The following is an 18,397-nucleotide window of genomic DNA, read 5'->3' on the forward strand; positions in this document are numbered from 1 at the left end:
CATGATGGATTTTTACAACATGAATGTATCCATGTAATCGACATTCGGTTAGGAAACTGAGCACTGCCAGCATCCCAGAAGCCCTCAGCATGTCTCCTCCCAACCTTTAATATCATGGTAAACCAGATGATAAAAATTAACAGAGGAACAGTCTAAACAGACTCTGAGACTCTAGGGGAGACGAGAAAATCTCTGAAAGCATCTCCTGAAACTGAGCAGCCTTCTGGGAATACTGACTGATGTTCCTTCTCATCACTAGAGTTTACACTTGGGACAACGAGGCAAAGGATGCGGTTACTATGAAAGAGTCCACAGGTCCTGTCTTCAGAGATGGCTGTATAGCACCATGTCCTTTCTTCCTACAGGCAGACAGTCCTGGTAGAGGAGACGCATATAACAGATGTCCTTGACCAAGACACACCTGGGAAGCCCTATGGAGCAGGTGAGCACTGGGCCCGCCCCTGCCCTCCGAGTCGGAGCCTCTGGACATCAGGTCTGGCCACTTAAATCTCAGAAACTTCCCAAGGTGATTGTGAGTGCAGCCTGAGTGAGAATAACTCTCTCAAACTATTATTTGTTTTCCTCTTTCATTAATCGAACACCTCTGCGCCTCTTCCCTCTGACAGACAGAAGAAAGAATTCCAGGAAGACGAAAGAAGGGACAATGAAGGGGTTCGAGTGGGTGTCTCCCCTTCCTGATGTTATCGGAGCTGATTCTGCCTAATCAGATGCTGTTTGGCTGCAGGCACCCACAGAGCTGGGCAAATCCAAGGCTCCCGGCCTCACACGATCAGTCCCTTCTGTACGGAACTCGAGGTCTCGGCACGTACCTGAAATGCTCTCTTTCCTCTCAGCCACACAGCAAACTCCTACGCATCCTGCAAGATCCAGACTAAACATTCCCAATCCACATACATTTCCTGACTTAGTCCTTCACCCCATCAATGGCCCCTTTACTGCTTTATCACACCACACTGTAATTACACTGTGCTGCCCGCCCCGCTGAATGGACTGAGGCTTTCTTCTTTCCACCTCTGCATTCTCGGAGCCAAGAATGGAAGCTGCGACCTGCTGAGTAAATAATGAGTGGATGGAAGGATGCATAGGTACTTGAAAGTGCTTCGTAAAGTACAAACTGTTCTGTTTCCATTCATTGATAAGTACCCACAAATGGCTACCTGGAACTCAAACTTCCCTTTTTACCTAGACTCTCATCCATCTTATCTTTCAAGCAGCTGGCCAATTCTTTGCCATTTCTACAGCAACTAGGAACTCTACATCCTCACTAGATAACTGTCAGCAAAATTTTACCTTTTATTAGCATCGTTCTTCTCTCAGACTCACTTCCAAAGTCTAACACTCCCATAGGCCTGCTACTTCTCTCTCTCTCTCCCCCTCTCTCTTTTTACCCCAAAAAACAAATATGGATCAAACAGAGCTTTTGGAAGTGACAACTAGAATGTACCTGAGAACTGCCACCCAGGAGCCATGGCACCGAGGCCAACTCTTCGTGTACATTGCCATTCGGCAGGTGGTTCAGTTCCTGCCAGGTAGGTATACACAGCAATCGATTTCTTGGGAAGAACAAACCACAATCAACCAAGGCAGTGATGATGAGCCGAGAGTCCTGGCACAGAGCTGTTCCCCTGGAGAAGGTAGTTTCCGACACAGAGGAAACGCTTTGGAGCCACAGTCCTCGTGTGCGAGGCCTTTCCTACATTCCAAGAGCAGACGCGTGGCAGAAGCATAGGCAAAATCGGCATCTGAGTATGTGAAGAAGGTGGAGTACAAATTGTAAAGGTTGGAGGAAGAGAGAATCAAACGGCTGGGGACAAGGGATGTTAAGGAGGATGTTCCTCATCACGGGGAAGTCAGTATGGAAACAGTCAACCAAAAAAAGCTTGTCAATAGCATCATTAATGATGTATCAGAATTCCACAATGTTAGAAGAATTCCAGAACCAGACAGAATATTAGAGACCATGCAAACCAAATCCACAATCTTGTACATGAGGCAACTGATTTACCAAGACTAAGAGTGAACAACTTTCATTTCAGAGTCAACCATGATATCCACGAATACAGTTAGATTTAAACGCTATTGGAGAACTCATCTATCTCAGTGTCCCACCTGGTGTCTGTTATGATGCCTCACATGTTTCCACCATTTTTTCATTTCTTAGTAAAGTGACTGTGTTTCCAGAAAGGGCACATTAAAAACAAAACTGGTTTTCAAATTGAGGAGCAATCTACAAAATAAGAACCTGTATTCTAAAACAGGGGTCCCCGATCCCCGAGCCACGGTCCATGGCCTGTTAGGAACTGGGCCACACAGCAGGAGGTGAGCGGTGGGTGAGCCAGAGAAGTTTAATCTGTATTTGCAGCCAGTCCCCAGTGCCAGCATCACCGCCTCAGCTCCACCTCAGATCATCAGGTGTTAGATTCTCATAGGAGCACCGGTCCCTGGTGCCAGAAAGGTTGGGGGCTGCTGCTGTAAAAGCATCAAAGGCATGAAAGGAAAAAAAAAAAATAAGGCTGAAGAATTGTTCCAGAAGAAAAAGATGAAAGAGACCTGACAACTAGATGAAATGTGGGACCCTGGATCAAATCCTGGACCAGAACATAATTATTTTATTTTCCTATAAAGCACTTAAGTGAAACGGTTGGCAAAATTTGAATAAGGTCTATAGACCAGATGTAGTGCATCAGTGTTAATTTCCTGATTTTGATTATTTTACTAGGTTCTGCAGGAGAATGTCCTTGTTTTTAGAAAATACACACCGAAGTATTCCACAGTGAAGGAACACGTGTTACACATATTAAAATCATCCTCATGAGAAAAATAAGGGTACAAGTGCCTGCAAAGGAGAGTGTGGCCAACAGGAGGCACTGGGAAGCCCGAGCAATGCACACCTGGGCCCTCCTCCTCGACGGCACCGGGGCAATGAGCTAACTGCTTAACATGTCTACTGTCCTTCGTCTCTTCATCTGGGTTGCTAAGAAAAACACTAGCAGCAACGCTTATGAAAACTTCATCTGTGCCAGGTACCATTTCAAGCATTTTATGTGTCTTAACAACAACCTATTACAAATGAGAAGACTGAGTCCCAGAGAGGAGAGTAATTTGCTCAAGGTCACACAGCTGAGAAGCGGTGGTGGCCGAAACTGAATGGCCACCTTATACCACTATCTTGTCTGCTAGTGTTTCTATCAAACCTAAGTGAAATATGTCCCCCACTAATTCAGTGCCTGTGCCATGGGAAATGCTCAGTAAAGGTTGCATTATCAACCTCATCGCCACCATCGATGATATCCTGCAATATACCTGCATTTGCTGAGTTCTAAGTCCTCAGGGTTTATGTTCCTTTTTTTTTTTTAACGAAATCTGTTGTAGAGTTCCATCAAATAATGTAATCTATAAACTAAACATCAGATATCTCAGAAGAGCTAAGGAAAAGGTAAATGTCACATAAGCGAATTTTCTTTCTCATAACAATTGATAACTTTGTAGCTTGGTTCCATAAAAATTGGCTGTGTGATTCATTTAGACTTGAGGACATTTTTCATACTATTTGGATTCCTTCCACAGGACACCATAGAGCCAGGGGAAAAATGATTTATATTCAAACATAACTGTGGTGCACATATTTGGGGCATGTATTTGGGCTTTTCTCCAGAAATTATGCTAATATATCTTGTCTAGTAAAAGACACTGGATGCCATTCAAACCAGATGTTACTTCGCAAGTCACTTGCCTGGGTTGTTTTTTTTGTATTTTTGTTTTTGTTTTTTAATTTTTTTAGCTCCTTATGGAGTGGCCTTTGATGGTCTTCACTAGGTTGGTGTTGCTACTAAGAGCGTGGGCCATCCAGTCATGTTCCCTAAATTCAGAAGGAGGCTGTTTTAGACTGCTAGAGCCGCCATAACAAAGCACCACAGACTGGGTGGCTTCAACAACCAAAATTTCTTCCTCACAGTTCTGAACACTAGAATTCCAAGGCTGAGGGGCTGGCAAGGTTGGCTTCTTCTAAAGTCTCTCTCCTTGGCTTGCAGACGGCCATCTTCTTGCTGTGTCCTCCAGTGTCCTCCCTCCACGCACGTTTGTGTCCTGACTTGCTCTTCTTATAAGGACACCCATCATATTGGATCAGGGTTCACCCTAAGGACCTCATTTTAACTTAACTACCTCCTTAAAGGCCCTGTCTCCAAATACAGTCATAATCTCAGGTACTAGGTGGGCAGGACTGCAACATATGAACTGAGGGGAAGGGGGGCGATTCAGCCCTAACAGAGACTTAGAGGAGAAGAGAGAATCCACAGAGAGAGGTGCCTTCAGTTCCAGGAACGAACACTCCTTGGAACCCATTCTTTGTAAAACACTGTGAGTCTAGCTTCTCATGCTGCCTGTCTCTTCTGTGTCAGCCTCTCTGGGAAGTAGTCCAATGGAAGTTCCATCCTAGCAAAGTTTCCAGAACCTGCTCTTACATCTCCAGGAACTCCGTGATATCCCACTCAGCAGAATCTGTACCATCTTCAGTGTAATTCTCAGTGCCCAGGAATGCAAAACCCTCATGCATAATATGTTGGCACCAATGCTGAATTCAACATTCAGCCAATATGGCTAAGCAACTTGGAAATAATCCATTCTCTTAATAGCTGATAAAATTTTAGTACTTTATTTACTGCAAACATTGAATTTTGCCTTCAGGCCTCTTAGAGAACATCACCGACAACTTCCAGAAACATATTTGAAATGCCTGACATGACATACACAGCTGACGAGAACTGTTCCCAGTGTGCTGTGACGGGAACGAGAAAAGTAGAAGGTGTGACCACAAGTCCCAAGCTGCCCAGGTCGACCCCAGACCTCCCTGCCCCACATCTGACTTCTGACTTAGGACCCAGAGGCCTGCAATCCTGAGTCTGCTACTGGTTCTGCAGAGACTTAGGTCTCACTCTGTTTCCACATCAGTGAAATGGGAATTAAAAATATATCATCTCTTACTCTTGAACTATTGTAAAAGGGGGGAAAATGGACAAAACTCTTTTAAAAATTGGTAAAAGTCAGAGTGGATAAATAAATACAATTTTAATTCTTAACTGGCAAAACCAATTTAAATCCATTAAATTTGTTGTTTTTATTCTGGTTTCATCTACCAGTTTGTTACTAGATAAAGACTGAATGGTTCCTGCAGTAAATCTTCTGTCTGCAATCCCATTAGAAGATTTATATCTATGCTTTTATTGCCCTCAATGTATCTTTGATTCTTCACAGCTCTAGACTTCCATATTTTACAATAAAAGATACAGAATAATTGTAATTTTACAGATTCTGGGAGCTGGCTGTAGTGCACTATATAACCACCAGAGGGGAGCATAGACCAGATGCTGCTCTAGACCTCGCGAGCCCTTCATGGTGGGTTTTCTCTAGCCACAAAGTATCCTCCCTTCCCGCAGAAAAACTCTTTGTGCTGCAGGATCTGGAAGTGCCGGAGGAGCAGCGGCCCAGAGCTCCTGGTAGCAGGCCTTTGTCCTGATATAGTTTCCTGCCCTGTGCTGTGCTGGTACGCTGGCCCTTTGGTATTGAGGGGTGGTTCCAGGTGTGGGTCAAGATACCAGGCACAGGCATCAATAAATAATACAAGCATCAGAACCAACCCAACTGATGTTGGCACTGAACTCAGGTTCCCAGGCCCCGGCTCCTTCTGGAGTGTCAAGGAACAGAAAGCAATAGACACGGGCTTGGGGGATGAGGCAGGGGAGACACCCTGGGGGGCAGGTGCAGAAAAACCACCCAGGTAAACCACCCAGACCTGGTCAGGAGAGAACAAGTCAGATAGGCCTTAGGAAAGGTTATGAGTAGCACCAACAAGGGTTTTATATTTATGTTATTTTGTATTTTCAAAGTGTATTATCTTCATTCTAATTCGTTATTAGCTAATTCTGGATCATCACACTCAACTAGCTGAAAGAATGAAACAGGAGAAACCAGCACTTCAAGCAGAAAGCAGTGAGGATAAGAGCAGAACCCCAATCTCCTCTGTACCCTGTTTGCTGTGAAGCGCACCAGGCCCTCCCTAAGCACATAACCTCCAGAGGCACAAACAAAACCCCATCCCGGAACCACGACCCAACTGTGACCAGGTAGAGATGGTGTTACACCAGACACAGAAACTTGGCACGCCTCCCCATTGGTGGGGTGTCAGAACCCCTCTAAATCTGCGTGGTGACCAGCACGACCGGTACTGTCAACCAAAGATGGGGCCAGGCCGCCGGAAGCTAAGGGAACTAAGGAAGCATCGCATGGACAGACATGTGGTGACAGGGTCAGAGAAGCCACCGTGTGTTCCCACACATGGACTTCCCATTCATCCCTGTGATGGATGCTCCCGAGCTCGCCTGGAAATACTGTCTGTGAGCTAATTACGGGGAATGAGCTGCATCCACCGGGCAGGAGTGGGTAAGAGGATCGTAGGTGAGAGTCAGCTATTCACGAGGGGGCGGCCTTTGATGCAAGTGGAGCAGAAAGTTTGGCCGAAACTCAACACCTCTTAGAAGTACAGATTAGTCAAGAGGAAGAAAGGAGAAGGCATTGTGGAAGTTTTCAAGAAGGAAACAAAGATGCCTGTGTTTTGTATCGCTCAGCTGCCTCAAGAAAATGTCCATTTGTTTTCTTTACACTCCTTTTACATTTTAAGTGGAATCTAGTGAATGTGTCTTTTCAGTGTTCCCAACTTCGCCATTTTCACTACACCTCATGTTGCCATTTTAATGAAGCATCGTTTTTCCAGAGGGTGTGGGAACAAAACTTATTTAATGACCTCTCAGAGCAAACACTGAGTTCTTCAAATCTTTCCCTGAATTGAAACCCCCACCCTACAATTCACTTCCTTCTTAAAATGCTGTTTGCCAACTATTGCAAACCAATAAACAGGGCTTTCCTTTACTCTCGAGCCATAGGGTTCCCGTTGAGTCTCACAGCCTGGGGAGCCAGGACTCCCGGCCCTCGGCCATGCCCTGAGAGGGCTCGGTGGCACGGCAGTGGCAGTCCCCTTGGAAGCATGGCACCGCGTGCCTTGTGCTCCTGTAGCACACAGGTTTAGGGGACTCAGCAGAGAGTATCTAGTCCAAACCTTCACTTTAAAGATGAATAAAATGAGGTTGCCAGGGAAAGATAGCCGAAGACACACAGGTGTCTCGGGTAGACGGGGGTTTGCAAGGTTGGCTCCGTGGGGTTCCCCATGCCCTACCTCAGCATCGCTTAGGGCAACTGTGTAAAGTGCATATTCCCGAGCCCCTTCCCAAACCTACGGCACTGGCATTTCTGGGGGGTGGAGACTGGGAATTCATATTTCAACGATGCCCCAGCACCAGCTTGTGACACACCAACTTTTGGGAAGTAGGGGAAGTAGTAGCAGCAGCAGCAGTAGTAACATTAGTAGTTAGTAGTAGTAGAAAGAACAGGTTTGGAGGCAGACAGATCTGGGTTTAACTCCATCTCTGCTACCTACTAGCTCTGCTTGCGTAGCGAGCTAAGTGTCTGAATTCCACTTCCTCGCCTGTGACGGGGGGAGAGAGCTGAGGGGGCTACATGGGACAGCGCGCTGTGGCGTACTCGGGCCCCAGGGCCCAGCACCAGAATGTGTTCAATCAGTGTCACCTGTCATCCGGACAGTGCTGGATTTGAGTCCCAGGGCCTCCATTGACAGACTGTAAGAGATTGGACGCATCGCTTGTCTCCACTGACCCTCAGTGTCCTTATCTGTAAATGGAGATGACAATAGTACCTCCTCCCAGGAATGCTGTGAATGTAATATCCCAGTGCAGCAGCATGGTCCAGTCAGGAAACAAAACCACTCCAGCTCCTTCAAACAGACAGAATTCAAGGCAGTGATCTGGTTCCACAGGGGACAGAAGAGCTGTGGAACCAAACAACACAGAGGCCATCTAGAGACTGGCTGCTGGAAGGACGAAGGAAGGTGGCAGTACAGAGCCAGGAGTCAGGGTGACCAGCAGGAGCAGGGATCATCCGTGGTGGCCGGGGCAGGAGAGCTAACACCACAGAGGAGGACGAGCTGCTGCTAGATATGGAGACGTTGCACGAGGCAGGTGGGAAGGGGCAAGAGGCCCTGGCTTCTCTCCTCCCGCAACCTGCATCGGTCTGCCTGCGCCTCTCCTCACCCAGAGGAGGGAGAATCCGAAGGCAGCAGAACCTGGGAAGCGTAAGGTCTGCCCTCCGTATCCACAGACTTCATGTCTGCGGATTCAACTAATTGCAGATTAAAACTATTTGGAAAAAAAAATCCCAGAAACTTCCCGAAAGCAAAACTTGAATTTGCCGCATGCCGAGCACTATGCTGAATCCACGCAGAAATAGGGATGGGCAGGCCTACTGCGCTGTAGTCTATATGCCAATACTGTGCCATTTTATAAAAAGGACTTGAGCATCTGTGGATTTTGGTATCCTCAGGGGGTCCTGGAACCAAACCCTCATGGATACCAAGGGACAACTGTATTTCTCAGAGATACAGAGCAGAGAAAATGGGTGGACACCAGGCCTGGGAGCAAACAAGTAAATGGCCAGCACACACACGTAAAAGCACACACACGGTCTCAGACATAGAGGAAACCGGCCACTAGTGCCTGTCACTGTAATTGTTAACAAAATAGAACAGCCCAATGCAAAGGCTTCTGGCAAGAAACGCATGTGTTTAAGGGAAGCCTGCCTTTCATTAGTCACATACGACATCATTTCTGGAGGACTGGTCGCCACGTGGAGGAAAAGTCCTGAAATTACAGTCCCAGATGTGCCACTTATAAAAAAACCTCATTTTCTTTATGTACAAAAACATGATTAACACACCATTTCATAAGGTATCATAGGATGTAATGAGATCATAGACATGAAAGTACTTTAGACACTTAAAAGTCATCAAATACAGGACATATTTGTATTCTCAAAAAGGGGACATTTTAAAAAAAACAGGTGTCAGATTCACTATGACCTACATTCAATATAATTACTTTTCTTCCAACTAATTTTTCAAGTTCATCATTTTCTTTTCGAGAATTCAAATAGAACACTATTTCATTCTAATAGAACACTATTTCAACAAATACTATTAAATACGAAGTTCAGTACTATTGAGATGTTTCAGCCAAAAGCTCACACAGAAACCACCTAGCAAATGTGATGCCAACCTGTTCTCTAAAAGAAGATTCTTACATGTATCTACACAAGCATTAACTGTCCAGTTTTGCTATCTCCACTGAGGAGGTTGATGGAACAGTACTACCTAATAATACCATAAAACACATACGTAATAAAAATTATTATTTGACTAATCTCTTTGTGTATTTTACATGCATTATCATTTAATTTATTCTATAATAATTCTCATCATTATTATTTCAATTTCTCAACTGGAAAATCATTGCTACTTAGAGTACTCAATTAACTTGCTCAAGGTCCCCCGGCCTGTCACCAGCGAAGCCAGGATTTGATCCCAGGTCAAAACTGGTTGTTCCCCTCTGCTTCATACACCATTTGCCTTTGGGACACTGATCACTTAAGGAAATGATTCTGTGTCATCAATTATAGTGGAAAGAGCCACAAAGTATGACAAGAAGATCTAAATTCTAGAAGGCCTGGCTCTAGCCAGTGCTGTGTTCTCACCCACGGAATGACAGAATTGGTCAGCAGATGAACATTTAGTAAGTTTCATAAATTGCTGATTACTTAATAGAGTTCTGATAACTAAAATGTTATTGTTTTGGTGTGATATCAATTAACAATATTTGATATCTTTACAATGAAAAGTCGTTCACTTCTCTTTTTTTGGTTTCTTTTCTGTTTGATCGATTAGTCCAAAGCTGTTGTGCTAGACATTGTCAAATATTCTGAAATTTACTATTCTTAATATAATTTTAAAAATCTTTAAATTTTTCCCCAAGATACAACATTATATATTCAGGCACATTTTATTTTGTTGGCTTTAACAAAGACTGTCCCGGGATATAACCAAACTGCCAGCATGCCCTGGAGTGTCATCAGTCATATAGCAGCTGGCAGAGCTCGTTCGGCGCTGGTGAGCCAGGCATGAGGCCAGGAACCAGGACCCAGCAGAACAAATGGGATGGCCCAAGAGAGGAGAGAAGCAGAGAGCAGAGTGACAGACATCCAGAAAAACATCTGACATGGAGCATTTGGAGGCTCAAGTGGCCCCACAGATTGATCTGGCTCCCACGTAACTTTCGAAGGAGAAAAACCAAGCCCCATATTTGCATGTCTTAACGTCTGCCAAAAAGAAAGATGAAGGCTAAATTTTCTGGATGGGAAAATTCCCAAGGGAGAGTAACGAGGAGATGCCAGGGACGTAAGGGAGCTGGAGCTGGACAAAGTGACCCAAACCCCTCACTTTCCCTGGACCACAGTGTAGAGAGCCAAAAGAGGGTGAGGGACCACAAGGCAAGAACATAGGGAAAAAGTTTGTCCTCAAAGAGCTAAACCAGCGAGTCAACACAAAATGTAAGATTTTAGTCATCTAGTTACTCCAAGAGACTGTTGAAATATGTTCAGAAACACCCAAAATGCCAACCCGGGGACTCAAGAATCACCACAGGAAGGCCAATTCAGAGTGTGACTGTAATTAAGACGGCAGGAATGTAGTCAACCACTAGGAGAAAGACTAAACCTCGAACCACACAGAATAGGTAAACTTGAAGATCCTGAAGGAGGTCACATTCACACAAGCTCTGAAGAAGGGAGGAGGTGGAGTGGCCCACAGACTCCAGCAACACAATCAGTGGACTTGAACTTATATAGCTGCTAAAACCCAATGTGATTAATTATCTAAAGCAGACAACTCTCTCTCTTTGCTCTGATTCTGTATTCACCAGGGAAGCTCCTGATTATAATTTTACTCCCCAAGGACAGCTGCCAAGGGTAAGATAATATGCTCGTCATACTAGCCTAAATATCTCAGTCAAAGTGATGCTGAGAAATAATACCGGTGATTTGATTTATACATCAGCCTCTCGTCACCTGGGTTAATGGAAGTCTTCACCCTGAGAGCCGGATCCATAGCAAGTGTGCTTAAAATTTTAAATGTCTGAAGCTTTAAGCTGAGAACTTGATCAAGTATTGAGAGTGTGAAATTTACAGAAGATAAATGCCAATTTAAGAAATGTGAGTGTTGATAAAACCAACCTTTCCTAATAATATTGCAACACTGCCACATACCACTATTCAAATTTAAACAAATAACAGTATTGGGTGTGCATGTGCTAGTTCATCTCAAATGCTTCACAATGTTAAACAGCTCGAAGCCTGCAAAACTGGAGGAATTGCCGTCTTGGGCCAGATCTGTGTTGTTGGAAAGGATTCAAGGCCTTTGAACTATAAAGAAATTCGGTAACATTGGGCATTGACTTTTGAGTTGCTACAGCATGGTGTAGATATGGTGAGTCACAGCAATCGGCAGTTTTCTATGTTCCTCCAACTACATTTCCTTCAGAGACTCTCTCAGACACTTCTGGGACTTTTACTATTTCTTAGCAATTTAAAGCATGTGTACCAAAAGTCAAACAGCACTCTGGCAATAAACAAATAGCCCACAATAACTATTAGAATCACAGTGGCATTCTAAAAGTCAAGAAATAGGAGACATTATAATTGAAGAGAAAAATAAATTTGACACTTATAAAAGTTTTAAATTTCTATGAAGGTAGCTATCAATATTAAAATTGTAAAGACGAATAACAAATTAGAAAGATATTTGCAGCAATATGGCAATAAAAAAGAAAAGAGACATTTTATTTCAAAGTCTCCAAACTTCCTAATCAATAAATGAAAATGAAAAGAGAGAAATTCTATTATATGCCTATATAAAAGTAAGCAAGAATACCTAGCAAAAATTCAGTACAGTTGGAAAGAAAATAGGTTTTCACATGCTGCTGTTAACAGCACATATTTATATAACTCTTCTTGATTTATTACACATCAAGGGTAATGAAATCATTTACATTCTTTTACATCTAGTCTGACTTCAAGGTTTTTATCTTAAGGAAAAAATTTTTTAAAGAAAATGCTACATGCGTTAACATAATATAATCATTTTAGTACTATACATAATAGAAAAAAAATGAAAACAACCAGAATTTCCAACAAGTGAGAAACAGTCAAGCTGATTGTGATATATAACTCAGTAGAATGTGATAAAGTCATTTAAAATTGTAATGTCTGTGTAATATTTTGGGAAAATGTTTAGAATATGCTAAGCAAAAGTCTGAGTATCTGATTAAAGTGTCTTACAACTGCAGCTACGGAATATATGAGCATGTGACTGAAGTCTGGGAGGGAAGAGGAAACAAGAAAGCTCTTGAGATGTACCGAATCCCAGCTCTACCACTTACTGGCTGAAGACACGGGCATCTTACTGAATCTCTCTGTGCCTCTGGTTTCCAATCTTTAAAACAGGAATAATCATAATACTTACTTAGGTCGGAATACAGATTAAATGAGTTATCGCACATAAAAATGCTTAGAAAAATACTTATTTTGCTCTACGTAAAGTAAGTGCTATGTAAATGTCTACTATTAGTCATTACATTATTCTCCTATCACATTATTACCTTTATAACAAATAAAAATTAGAAAGGACACTTTCTAAAAATTCCCTGCCCGATGTTCATATGTTGTTGTTAAAACTTTTTTCACTTCTATTAAGGATCCCTCAGAGTGTCCCTAAGAACATTTGAGTTCAATGAACACATATTATATACCTGCTGTATGCCCAGCACTGTCGTTGTCCTCAGGGAGCTTACAGTCAGTTGAAGCATAAGGCCTAACAAGGACGTCTGCAGCTTGGCACACCACATTCCTGCCCCACATCACAAATGCTATTGCATTGTATTATTGCTCCCTAAGTATTTGTTTTATTTTTTATATCATATTCATATAAATAGTCTTAAGGTTTATTAAGTGTGCTTCTGCATTGAATAGGCTATTCTTATTAGATTTGAACAATATGGTAGTTTTAATACCCTGTGAATATTTAACAATTGCTATTCCACCCATGTATCATTTAGATGTTAACATATTTTTTTAAAAGTGTGGTATTTCAAAACATGCTTAAATACCAATATTTTTAATATCTTGTCCTTTGAAATCAACAAAGACTCTTCATTCTATAATGATACAATACATTCCCACTTCTGCTTCCATATTTTCAATCATTCAACAAATATTTATTATGTATTATGTACCAGACATGCACAATGCTAGGCACTGGGGATAAAGAAGACAGTTTCTGTCCCAAGACTTGTTCAATCTCCGGGAAGAAACCCTGATCACAATGCAAAAAATAAGAGTTAAAATAAGATTGTGTCCAGTGGCTATGAAGCAAGGAGTAGGAGCCCAAGGAAGAGATGGAGCAGATAGGGAAGAGCTCCAAAGAAGGAAAGCATTTGAAGTCAGGCTTGAAGGACGGTGGGTGATAACCCGGCAGATTATGCTGGAGGAGCCTTCCAGGAAAAGAAAACAGGCTGTGCAAATGTTAAGAAGTTATAATAGAGCCTGGCAAGCCCCCAAAATACTTAGGTTGGATGAAATAAAGCATGGGTAGAGGGTGTTAGGTGAGAGATAAAGTCAAAGATTCTCTACAAATCCTATTAAAAACCTAAGGACAAAAATCTACCAGTCATTAAAAAAAGATAAATATAAAAACTTCAGGGTGCTGGCGGGCAACCAAAATGACGTAGATGATAGAGGCTCTGTTCATCCCCCTGGCAACTAAATCAAAGTTGCGACAGAAACGAGGAGCAGCAGCAAGGAAAAGTTGCCTGGGATCTAGAGGAACAAGCCATACAACTAGGGAGAAATCCAAGAAGGCACTCTGCAATGGCAGAAGGTAGGACAGGGCAAGGACACAGGGCTGCCGGGTCTTGAGCAGCTGAATGAGACGGAGGCTGTGGCAGCGGCAAATGCCTCTTAAAGGAGCCATGTCTGCAAACAGATTTTTGTGGTGACAGACCTTCTCGCTCTGAGCACCATTGTCAATATAGCTGCGCACAGGTGGCACTAGGAACTTACAGGGAGATAATGTCAGAGTGAGGGCCAAAGCAATACTCACTCTGTACAGAAGTGCCAGCCGTATCCATTGTTCCCTGTTGAGCCCTCTCCACTCCCAGTGCACAGACGCAGCACCACCATAGCCGTGAGGTCATCAAACTGGATAACAGAGGTTACTCTGCCCAGAGGATCCCCTGAAACCCTGCCTCCCCCAACTCGCAGCTCCACCCAAGCCACATCCAGGTGTGTCCTCAGAGCGTCAGGTGCTCCTTGCTGAGCAGCATCTAGACTCACACTGGAGGCAGCTAGCCTCGTTTTCTGGTGTGGCCCTTTGAGGCAACTATAAGCACAGCATCTATGGATTGCTTGCTGAATCTTAACAGGTGGCTCCGGAATTTGGCCTGAGGCTGAACCCCTGTCAGGACTGTGGGCACCTACTTCACAAACCCAAACTAATAAGACCAGGAGATTTAGGAGCTTTGCTTAGTACATAGAAACAGACACAGAAAGGCAGCCAAAATGGGAAGACAAAGAAGCAGAAACCATATGAGAGAACAAAACAGAGATCCAGATACAATGCTGTCAAGCAATCTCACAAATGCAGAATTCAAAACACTAGTTATAAAGAAGCTCAATGAACTTTTGGTTAAATTCAGTGAGAACTTCAACAAAGAGATAAAAAAAACATAAAAATGGAAAAGGAAATTATAAAAGAGAACCAGTCTGCAATGGAGAACACATTATCTGAGATGAGAAGTATATTAAATGAAATAAACAAAGTGAATAAAGAAGAGGATCAAATGCCCTATCTAGAGGACAGGAAAGCCAAAGACACTCTATCAGAATGGCAAGAAATAAGAGTCCAAGACTATAAAAAAACTTTAAGGAGCATATGAGACACTATTAAGGGTCCATATATCTGTCTTATCGGCATAACTGAAGAAAATCAAGATGTTGAACAGCTGTTTGAAGAAATAATGATGGAAAACTTCCCTAACCTGGTGAAGGAAGTACATAAAACCCCAGGAAGCTCAGAAAATTCCAAAAATCATGGATCCAAAGAGACCCACACCAAGACATATCATAATTAAAATGACAAAGATTAAATACAAAGAAAGAATATGAAAAGCAGCAAGAGAAAAGCAGATAGTTACTTATAAGGGAAAACCCACAAGACTGGCAGCTGATTTCTCAAAAGAAACTATGCAGGACAGAAGGGTTTGGCAAAAAATACTCTTTAGGATGAAGACCCAGGATCTACAACCAAGAATAATTTATCCAGCAAAGCTATCATTTAGAGTTGAAGGACAGATAAAGAGCTTCCCGGACAAAAATTAACTAAAGGAATTTATCACCACCAAGCCAGTACTACAGGAAATGTTGGAGGGACTTCTTTAAGAAGAAAACAGGAATAAAGAATAGTAACAACTACATTCCTATCAACAAGTACCTCAAATGAAAAAGAATTAAGTGCTCCAACTAAAAGAGTAGATGAATGGAAAGGAAAACAAGACCCCTACCTATTGCCAACAAGAGACTCACTTCAGATCAAAAGACACACACAGACTAAAAGGAAGAGGATGGAAAAAGTTATTGCTTTGATGAACCTAGAAGGTATTTAAGTCAGACAGAAAAGATAAACATTTTAAGATTTCGCTTATATGTGGGATCTAAGGAATAAAAAGAATAAATTAATCAAAAACAGATTCACAAATATAGTGGACAATTTGGTGATGGACAGAGGGCAGGGGAGATTGTGGGGCTGGGAGAATGGGGTGAAGGGTTAAAGAAGTTCAAATTAGTAGCTGATGGATGGTCACAGGGATGGGGAGCACAGCACAGGTAATGCAATTAGCATGAATACATTGACTAGGTGGAGGGTCAGGGGAGGGAGGGAGCAATTGGGGGAGATCGTTTTACAAACTACATAGATGTCTAGCCAATATACTGTATACTTGAAACTAATTAAAATAAATAAATTATTTTTAAAAAGATAAATAATCCTTGCATTATGGGTAAAAAAATAAAATGACAATTTACAGGAGGAAATACGAATGGTAATAAACATATTAAAACATCCACACTTAACCTCACAACTAATCAGAAAATTGCAAATTAAAACAATTAGATAATATTTCATACTCATCAAATTGGCAAAAATTAATTTCTGAAAAAATCAGATTTTGATAAAACGTTGGAGCAATGAGATTTCTCATGGGCTACTGAGAAAAGAGTAAATCAGTACATGGATTTTAGAGAGCAATTTGGCAATATCTAGTCCAGTTAAAGATGCCCACTTCCCATGATCCAGCCTTTTCCAGCTAAAGATAATTACACAGTGGCACAGGTAAGGCATGTGAAGAAGAACGGGTAGATTAATGTTTACTAAAAAGAAAAATCGGAAGCAATCAAAAATTCTACCAAGAGAATGGACACATGCTCTAAAGCAGTGAAAATTAAAATTCCAAAACCAAATCTATCAAATGGATACATCACAAAATATAAAGTTGAATTTTTTAAAAAAAATCATCTACTAAAGGGTATATTGATGTCGTTAATGTGAATTTAGAAACCATGTGTAGTAAAGCATGAAGCCATGCATGAAAATGATAAAAAAAAAAAATAATTGTATCACGTATTATATGATTCCATATAAATGAAATGTCCAGAATAGGCAAATCTGTAGAGACAGAAAGTAAATTTGTAGTCGTCAAGGGCTGCATGGGATGGGATTGTCGAGGTATGGTAGCTAAATGCTATAGGATTTCTTTATGAGACGATGAAAATATTCTGAAAAAGAATGTGATTACACAACTCTGTGAATATACTAAATAAACACTATGGAATTATGGACTTTCAAGGAATGAATTATATAGTGTGTGAAGTATATCTCAATAAAGCTATTTTATAACAAAAAGAAAAGGAGAATGGTTAGCTCTGGAGACGGAGGTTGGGGAAGGGGATTGGGGAAAGAACACAGGGGCTCAAATTTTGCAATGTTGTGCATCTTTCATAAAAATCTGAAGAAAATACAGGTTTTAAAAGTGATAGGTGGAATATGCAAGGGTATTCATTACACATTCTTTACATTTCATTTATGTTTAAAACACATGTAATTTAAAAGGGTATTTACGATCTACTACACATAGGATATTGTATCCATGGACTATGATGGAGATAAAGGCGTTGATGATGCCTCCCATGCTTCTGGCTTGGGTGATGATGTAGAACCAATGGAAGGAAAGTTAGGTGACAGGACAGGGAAGGTAGGAGTGGGGAGAAGGTGGGGGGCAGGGAGAAAAGACAGGAGAAGGTTATGGGGGGAGAAGGTTTGAGAGCCAGGAATTAAATAATTAATTCAATTTTCAAAAGGTACAATTTGAAATACCTATAAGATATCCAGAGGGAGAAGCCAAGGAACAGTTGGAAATATAAATTTACAAATTTAGGTTTAGACAGAAGGGTTGTACTATTCTGTTTACAAAAACAAAAAGGGAGTGTTTTCACTTTATATGTGTGCTTTTTAGACAATGCTTTAAGGCAGCGGTCCCCAACCATTTTAGCACCAGGGACCGGTGCTCCTATGAGACCCTAATGCCTGATGATCTGAAGTGGAGCTGAGGCAGTGATGCTAGAGCTGGGGAGCGGCTGCAAATACAGATGAAACTTCACTAGCTCACCTGCCATTCACCTCCTGCTGTGCAGCCCGATTCCTAACAGGCCACGGACAAGTACTGGTCTGCAGCCCAGGGGTTGGGGACCCCTGCTTTAAGGGAATAGTGATCCTGAACAGGTATCTTGGGAAAAAGCAAGAAGCCCCAGACATGAAGGCTGTGTGAGGATCAGAGACTCAGGAGGGAAGGAAAGAAAACACACAATCCCAGCTGAGGACTGAGAGACAGAAACATGGAGTAAGAAGAACCTAAGGAGGATGAGAGGAAGGGCCTGGCATTACCTACAAGCCCAGAGGGAAAAGAGCAGTTGGGGACCAGAAGGAAACCGCTGCTGGATCCCGTCCTTGGCTGTGTGCTGAAGAGAAACTCGGTCAAAGAACTAGGAAATAGAAAGTTTCTAAATGAAACTCAGCTGCCAAAAGCTTCCTTCCTCTAGTAAAAAACCACCTGTCTGCTCTTCACTACTGACAGTGACAGTTAATGGGTCTGTGAATGTGTTTTAACTTCCCTTAGCCTTTGTTTCTTCCTCTGTAAGTAAAGGATAGTGCCCTTTACCATAGGGGATTGTCATGAAGATTAAACGGCACTGCAGGTGTGAAGGACTTAATACAGAGTGTTACTGACATGAGGTATTCAGCAAATGCTTGTTCTTT

This window comes from Pteropus alecto, unplaced genomic scaffold, assembly GCF_000325575.1.
Source record: "Pteropus alecto unplaced genomic scaffold, ASM32557v1 scaffold87, whole genome shotgun sequence".
Taxonomy (NCBI): domain Eukaryota; kingdom Metazoa; phylum Chordata; class Mammalia; order Chiroptera; family Pteropodidae; genus Pteropus; species Pteropus alecto.